Raw genomic sequence first — 8,960 nt, forward strand, 5'->3', positions numbered from 1 at the left:
ACACACTTACAAAAGCTTTATATAGAATTCATTTCAGAGCAAATTTTAATACACAATGCATATTCATTATTTTATAGGTAATGCTTTGCTAATACTCAACCACTGAAATTAGAAAGGAGGCGAAGCTTAACAACATTACAGTATTCTTAGAAATAAAATTAATCCTTAAAGTTTAATGTGTGTTTAATCCATCTTAAATGTTATTTACACAATGTTTAATTTAATGTATGAGCGCTCACAAAGAACAACTTCCTCTCTGATTATAGAGTGAGTTTTTTAAACTAAGTCTTCCCAAGTAATGTCACATAACTGTAATAAAATATAAACAACAGCAGTCTCTTAATTTATATGCTTTAAGTGGATATGAATTGAGAATTATGCTAATCAGTAATGTACAGTACAATATTTTCTGGTTAGTATCATCTTTATGAACACATTATACACTCCTATACTCCTCTATACTCACACTGGTGTTTAACTCTGTAAAACACACACACACACATACTAAAGCTAATGCCAAACGTGGCTCACACACATCACACATTGCTTCAGTATCACTACACCGGCTGTGTTTCATTTACAACTCACAACAACGTCCTGTTACTGCTATTTTAATGCCTTTAATGGCTCTGAATGCCAGACTGGCTGTGTTCCAAATCATGTTTTATCATCATCACTGAGTCCTGTCTTACTGAACAATAATATAATTACTATAGTATTATTAGAGAGAGAGAGAGAGAGAGAGAGAGAGAGGGAGGAACATACAGAGAGAGACACAAGGAGAGAGAGAACGACAGAGAGACACAGACACACAGAGACATACAAAGAGAAAGGGAGAAAGAGAGAGAGAGCAAGAGAGAGAGGAACATGCAGAGAGACAGACAGTTAGAGAGAAAGAGAGATACAGAGTGACAGAGCGAGAGAAGGTCAGAAAACAGAGACAGACAGACAGAGAGAGAACGACACACACAGACACAGAGATATACAAAGAACGAAAGAGAGAGAGAGAGAGAGAGAGAGGGAGAGAGAAAGAGGAATTTAGAGAGAGATACAAGGAGAGAGACAGACAGAGAGAAAAAGCGATACAGAGTGACAGTGAGAGAAGGTCAGAAAAACAGAGACAGACAGAGAGAGAGAGAGAATGATAGAGAGACACAGACACAGAGATATACAAAGGGAAAGAGGGAGAGAGAGAGAGAGAGAGAGAGAGAGATAGACAGAAAGAGAAACAGAAAGATAGAGGCAGGACAAAGAGAGAGAAGCATTGAGAGAGACAGACAGACACACAGAAAAGAGAGAGAGAGAGACAGACACACAGAAAAAGTCAGAGAGAGACAGACAGAGAGCAAGTGAGAGAAAAACAGAGAGACAGACAGAGATGGTGAGAGATGCAGAGAGAGACAGAGACAGAGAGAAGCAGCTTCAGAATTATTGGCACCTGTGGTTCATCTCTCACTGAAAATATGAGAGAAATCTAACTTTTAATTGAAGTTACTTTCTTCTAAGGAAAAAAAATATCATATAATACCATGTCACAATAATTATCATAAACTCTCATGAAGAAAATGTGACTGAAACATGTTTCCTTTTATATTTTATTTATCACTCGGGTATAAACATGAGGCCAAATTCCCTTCATTCATTCATCTACACGGGGAAGCTCTCAGCCAAGGGTGCCAATAATTACGGAGCTGACTGCCAATAGATAGATAAAAAACAGTCCTTGTCCATTTTATTCTCTCTTTCTCCTTCTCTCTCTCTCATGTGTGTGTGTGTGTGTGTGTGTGGGTTGGTGTCTGGCTCTGACTCATTCTCTGACTTCGGTGTCAGCGTTCCCTTTGCCCTGTAAAACTCAGTTCATGTACAGAGAGGGAAAAAGAAATCAATATGTAATACACAATCATTCTGCATCTGAATGCCTTATAACCACCCTTCCTTCACAGAAATGGTACATTCCAGCCAGTTATAAGTCACATGACCATGCTGTATAAATCAGACAGTTCAACAGAGCTAGCTTTAGATATAAACTGAAAACTCTCCTATCACACATTTCACAAGTCACACCCCATGGTCATGTGACTTATAACCGGTTGGAATGTACCATTTCCGTGAAAGCAGGGTGCACCTAATGAGCTGTATTACATCATATCTATGTAGCGACTTCCTGCTCCCTACAAACGTGTATCATACAAAGTGCATCATGGGTATTCTGTACCTGCTATATCACCTAGACACTAACCCAAAGCAGTGCATTATGGGATTTCTCCACAAAGCTATGAGACATTGCTGTAAAATTGCAACAGTGGCACATTTCCTCTAAGCGCGTTTAATTCCATATATTATATAATTAACGGTTTCCACCATGTTCAGGTTACAAATCTGATATGTTATTTTACATCAAGATGTTTGTCCTGTGAATAAGAATAATAAAAATACTAAATATTTAATTCCTATCGTCCTTCCCATAGCTTTAAATCCCCCATAAGGACATTATTCTCTCTCTCTCTCTCTCTCTCTCTCTCTCAGTCTGTCTCGAACACGTCCTGCATTATTAAAAACACTTTTCCTAAAAGGCTGCGGTGGCATTTCGTTTTTCGCCGTCCTACTCAAAATATCCCCGCAGGGAGTCGATGCGAGAGCCAGCGTCCCGAGACAGACTGACACACTCCGTCTTCAGGGGAATAAAACTGATAAAAGACGATACAACACTGCTGAGGACACTAAAACACCACATACAGTTATTATTATTATTTATTATTGCTCAGTATACATTAGTTTATCACATAAAAGCAAATCACTTCCATGCATACGAGCTGAAAGGACAATTATTTTTTTGATCAAAATTGGAATTACTCTTTTTTTTTGGTCATCATTTTATGATTTTAAATCAATAACAGTGACAATCGCAGGTCCGATTTTCATGTTAACCCATTTTAGACCTTTCTGCACACTTTTGTCTTTCATTAACATCTACTAATCACAGCATCTACTAATCACAGCCTTTACTAATCACAGCATTTTTTTATTTGTAAATAAATTTGCAGATTATATAGATATTCCCCCTACTTCAATATACTACTACTACTACTATATTATTATTATTATTGTTATTATTATTATTCAGCCATCATTAATGACTGATTCCAGTTTCCTGCTAATATATTAATATTAATAAAAATAAAATATTAATAAAATATATTTTGTGTATACTCATCATATATAACCCAAGGGGGTGAATACTTATGCACAGTACTGTAAAATTATTATCTGCCTGAATTAATAAGCACTGCTGCACTTTAGAGCGACTATGATAATGGGCTGGGAGTTGAGAGATTTGAAAAGCGCGTCACTGTGTGTATCACAGGATGAAAACTGATCTCCGACTCAACACCACTGTGATTTAATGAAACAGGAAAGAAAGCCGAGTCTCTAGTTTACCAGGAAACACACAAATACGTCTGTGTCACTCAGTGTGTTAAGAAGCAGCGATGCCCTAAAGCTCTAAAGACAACTTTTTTTCCTCTAGCCAGCGATAAAATCTTCAGCTGTATGACTAATCACGTCTCACAAATTCTTTACAGAACAGAGCCACCTGCTTTAATACGACTTATGACAGGAGAGTTCCAGCTATCAGTATACACACACACACACACACACACACACACACACACCTGATGTTCAAACGCACTAAACGCAATCTAATAGCACACACACCTGGAAGATTTCAGTGTAACACAGCTATAATGATGTGTGTGTAAGCTGATGTTAATGTAAGCACCTTTATATAGTTTATAATCTCAGGAAAAAAAAACAACTAAACTGGGTTATGAGACACCAGGTCATACAGCTATGCCTTAACAGCTAACAGCCTGACTGACACACACACACACACACACACACACACACACACACACAGTCCTCGTCTCAGACATGTGAAACCTGACACTGATTTGAGCAAAGCATTTTCAAAACACAGAATACGCAACATCTGAGATCTCACAAAACACAATAAAAAAATAATAATAAAAATAAATAAATAATAATAATAATAATAAAAAATAATAATAATATTATTTATTTATTTATTTATTTATTATAATTAATAAATAATATTTTTGCTATTATTATTATTATTATTGTTATTATTATTAAATAAATATTATTTAATCTGCTTTAATGAGTTTCTTACACATTTCCTATTTCAGAAATAAGTGAATATTTAAATTGTATGAATTGGAATTTGAATATTTCTTAATATTTATATGTCCATGTAATGTTCATCATCTATGAATAAATGTATGAGAATAACATCTGTAATGCTGTAAACAGTGGATTTATATTATAGGTCAAAAATAAATAAAATAATAATAAAATAAACCTGTATGTGGTCCTCTGAGAATCAACCAAGCTGCAGTTTAAGGCGTGAAGTTAAACGTCAAACTCTTTTCTAAATCCTGACGTTCATCATCCACTAACTGCAGAATAAAATCTAATATTACATTATTCGAGTGAGGAGAGAGGATGTCGAGGCGTCTAGGGGTGGTTTGGAGTTCAGGAGGTTAAGTGAGGATTAGTGTGTAACGTTCGCTGTGTTTTCACTCCTGACTGATCTCACACACACACACACACACACACACACACACACACACAGACAGAAAGCTCCGGGTGTGACTAACGTAATCACGTGGATGTGATAAAATTTACTCAAGCATTCTGAGCAGAAGTATTGACATAAAGAAGTAACACGTTTCCCCTTCCTGTACACACTGGGAAGTCAGATTGATCTTCATTTACCTCTCTTAGGATATCGACTCTATAATAAGATAAGATAAGATACAATAAGATTAGATAAGATCACTATGTTTTAGTTTTATAACAGTTGGATTTGATTTGAAACCCTTTCCTACTTTGGTGTGTGTTGATATTTGTTAAACTAAATGCATTACTTTAATCTGGAGGGCTGTAAAGATCACCTTCTTGCTTTACTAAATGATTCTGGTGTGTGTGTGTGTGTGTGTGTGTGTATGTGCGAGTGATGAAACTGATGTGTGTGTGCGTGTGTGTGGACACGGCTTCAGCTCAGCCACCCCGTCCACTAGAGGGCGCTTCGTAACGCTGACCCTGACTCTGTCCACGGCGCTGACGCCTTCCTCCCTCAGCACGCTTCTCAGGGATCGGAGTTTAGCTTCGGCGCTGATTCTGATCCGACAGAGCGGCATGAGCAGAGTTACAGTACGTGTGTGTGTGTGAAAATTCAACAATAAATTCAATCAAATTCAAAATTTGATGAAGAGGATGATGAAGAAAAGAGATGGTGATATTTGGAACCGTAATATTTAAACTGCGCAGTAAAATCCTAGCATTAACACGTGGTGTTGATTTAATACACAGCTCCAGTGTTTGATGGAAGAAAGTTGCACAGCACATGTGCAGTGCTGAGTGTTAACCCTTAATTAACACAGTGCTGAAGCAACTCTGCTAATTTAGCACACATAACCCTGAAATGTCACAAGAACACCATTAACATCATTCTTAATCACTCTAATTTAGCTCTTGCAACAAATACGGTTCAGAATTAACACAGTGCTCAGGTAAATCATATTTATTACAGTGTTCATTTAGCACTTATGATGCTTCAAGCGTTAGCTTAACAGTGTTCAGTCTCTTATACTTTTAAATCCGAAGCAATAGTGTTGAGGTGGAACTGATATATTGACGTCTTGAATTATTTTAGAGTGGAAATAAACACCTACACTGAACGTTTAATGAATATGATGTTTAATTAACAGCTGTGGAGTGTTCAGGTCATTCCTAGACCACTAAGATGACTCTGTAAGTATTGAACTAACACCTAGAGTGATGCTTTAATGCACTGAATGTCATATTAAAACCTGCCGTATAGGATTAATAGACGTTCCATTGAATTAACCGTCATTGTGTTCAGGTCATACCTACATGACTGAAACTGCACTTTCGGCATTAAATTAACACATACACTCTTCATTAATGGATTCATTAACAGCTATTGTGTTGATTTAAGAGTATTCAGGTCATACCTTTAAATCATTAAAATTACTCTTTCGGTATTTAATTAACATCTATGCTCTTAATTAAAGGATATAATGTTTAATTAACAGCTACTGTGCTCAGTGTTCAGGTCATACCCAGATCTCTGAGACTGCACTTTCAGGATTAAATAAACACCTTTAAATGCACATAATAGCTATAATATCCAATGAACAGATTTAACTTAACACATAGAGTGCTGGTTTAACACACACACACACAGGCACACGCACGCACGCACACGCACGCACGCACACACACACATCTATACATCTGAGTTAACACACTGTTAGTTTGACTCTTATCAGATTTAATCATCTCTTTAGGAAGGTGTGCGTTAACTTTCACATTTTTAAAGTGTGTTAAACACCAGCAAGATAATGTGAGATGATCTGAGATGATGTGAGATGATCGGAGATGATGTGAGATAATGTGAGATGAATTAAGATGATCGGAGATGATGTGAGATGGTTTGAGATGATCTGAGATGATGTGAGAAAATGTGAGATGACTTAAGATGATCAGAGATGATGTGAGATGATTTGAGGTTATGTGAGATGGTTTGAGATGATGTGAGATGATGTGAGATGATGTGAGATGGTTTGAGATGATGTGAGATGATGTGAGATGATATGAGATGATGTGAGATGATGTGAGATGGTTTGAGATGATGTGAGATGATGTGAGATGATATGAGATGATGTGAGATGATGTGAGATGATGTGAGATGGTTTGAGATGATCTGAGATGATGTGGGATGATGAGATTATGTGAGATGGTTTAAGATGATCAGAGATGATCTGAGATGATGTGAGATGATTTGAGATGATTTGAGATGATGTGAGATGGTTTCAGGTTAATTCTAAGAGCTAGCTCAGCCGTGGGCGAGTTAATTCAGCGCTGTAAGAGTTAATCTATCACTGTAGGTGTTAATTCAACACCTTGGGATGTGGCTGAGACTCTGGAATCATCACAACTACACAGCAGGAGGGTTTTTTGTTTGTTTTTTGTTTTTAAAAATTCAATCATTTATCCGACTAGTGTGCGTAAATTGCGTAAAATAAAGCGTGCACAAAGGTAAAACCATAAACACACACACACACACACACACACATGCAGTACAGGACAGGTGCAAATACTCACATTATTGCGATCTTTGCAGGATCTCCTCTGGGTTAAATATTATCATGAATAACAATGATGATGATGATGATGATAATAAAGAGTGCAACAAGTTGAAGGAAAGAAGGCGCAGGCTGCTCTGTTAAAGCTCAGCGCGAGGAGGTCGAGGGGGGAAAAACACACACTCCGAAAACACGCGCACACACACATGCAGGGGAGGCATCACCCTAAAGTTGATGACCAACCAACACCCCCCTCCCTCCAACCGACCTGAAACGAGCTGACTAATTAAAAAAAAAAAAAAAAAAAAAAAGGAAGGAGACAGGGATGGATGTCCGATAGCGCGTCAATCCAAGCTGGACATGTCTGATGTCTGATGCGGATCTGATCTTTTGTTGTTGTTTGTATCAAAGAAGAAGAAGAAGAAGAGGAAGAGAAAAAGGGAACTGCTGTGCACTTTAAAAGGTCTCACTAATTCCCCCGCTTTGTTTTTTTTTTTTTTTTTTTTTTGGCGCTCGTGCCACCGCAGCCAAAAAAAAGAACCCGGTCCGCGTGAAAGTTGAGACGCTCGCGCCTGCGCTGTCCTCTGATCAATTTCTCAATTTCCACTTTGAACATCCATAAAAGAGCCAAAAATGTAAAAAAGCAGAAAAGAAGCCAAAAAAATAAAGAGCAAAAAAAAAAAAAAAGTCCGGTCCCAAAATGAGAAAAGAGAGAGAAAGAGAGAGAGAGAGAGAGTCCTGCACTGCAGAAATGCACTCCCGGAGCGCGCGCGTGTGTGTGCGTGTGTGTGCGTGCGTAAGAGTGTGTGTGTGTGTGTGTGTGTGCGCGTCTTTTCCTTCTCGGCGAGACGCGAATCCGCACCGGCGCGAGCCCCCCGTTCTGTGGCCGAGGATGCGAGGATGTGGGAATCTGAATCTGAATCTTCTCCCTCCGTCACATGCACATTCATCCACATCTATCCATCCGTGCGCGCGCGTGCGTGCGTGCGTCTGTGCGCACACACACACACACACACACACACACACACACCCTACCCATCCCGTTACGCTTACCAGAGATTCACTTTCGAATCGACTCTTTTTAAGCCATACCGTTGCGAGAGTCGATTCTCACGTGCAAACGAATCGACTCTTTGCTTATGTTTTTATTTTAATTATATATATGCAGATATGTGCAGATTCATGAGATTGGATAATTTACTTTTACACAGTTTATTGTGATTAATGGATCTTTTCTGAACGACTCTTTTTTAAGTGACACAGTCTTGAGAGTCGATTCTCATGTGCGTACGAATCGACTCTTTCCTATCTATGCAAGTTTATAATTTAATTATGTACTGTATGTCTACTGATGATATTGGACAGTTTAGTTTTGCACAGCCTATTTAAAGTAATGTTTTTAATGACTCTTTTTAAGAGACACAATTGCAAGAGTTGAATCTCAGGTGCGAGCAAATCAAATCATTCCTCTCTATACAAGTTTTTATTTTTATTTAATTTGAATTGTAGATGCCAATTCATTCACAACCTGTGAATAGTAATGGTTCACTCTGAATGACACAGTGGCGAGAGTTGATTAAGAGGTAGAAAGGAATCGACTCTTTTTTGGAACCTTTTTTCTACACAAGTCGTTAGAGTGGAGTGATTCTTTTTAGGGAGTCGACTTAAAATCGATTCATAATCAGAAACGAATTTTAATTTTAATTAAACATTATATGCTTATTCACGACATCAGACAAGCCAATGAAAAATAATAGTTCTTTCTGTACA

At 37.8% G+C, this 8,960-nt stretch overlaps 1 protein-coding gene across 4 annotated transcripts in view; it reads right to left on the bottom strand.

Annotated features, from left to right (window-relative positions):
* ntng1a (netrin g1a) overlaps positions 1-8,179 on the bottom strand; it is a 150,343-nt gene extending 142,164 nt beyond the window's left edge. For all 4 annotated transcript variants that reach the window (XM_026947966.3, XM_034308038.2, XM_026947965.3 and 1 more), the window contains exon 1: positions 7,210-8,179. The gene's annotated coding sequence lies outside the window, so the exon portion shown is untranslated. The remainder of the gene's footprint in view (positions 1-7,209) is intronic.
* Between the last annotated feature and the right edge of the window lie 781 nt (positions 8,180-8,960).

Source organism: Pangasianodon hypophthalmus, chromosome 1, assembly GCF_027358585.1.
Source record: "Pangasianodon hypophthalmus isolate fPanHyp1 chromosome 1, fPanHyp1.pri, whole genome shotgun sequence".
Lineage (NCBI taxonomy): Eukaryota > Metazoa > Chordata > Actinopteri > Siluriformes > Pangasiidae > Pangasianodon > Pangasianodon hypophthalmus.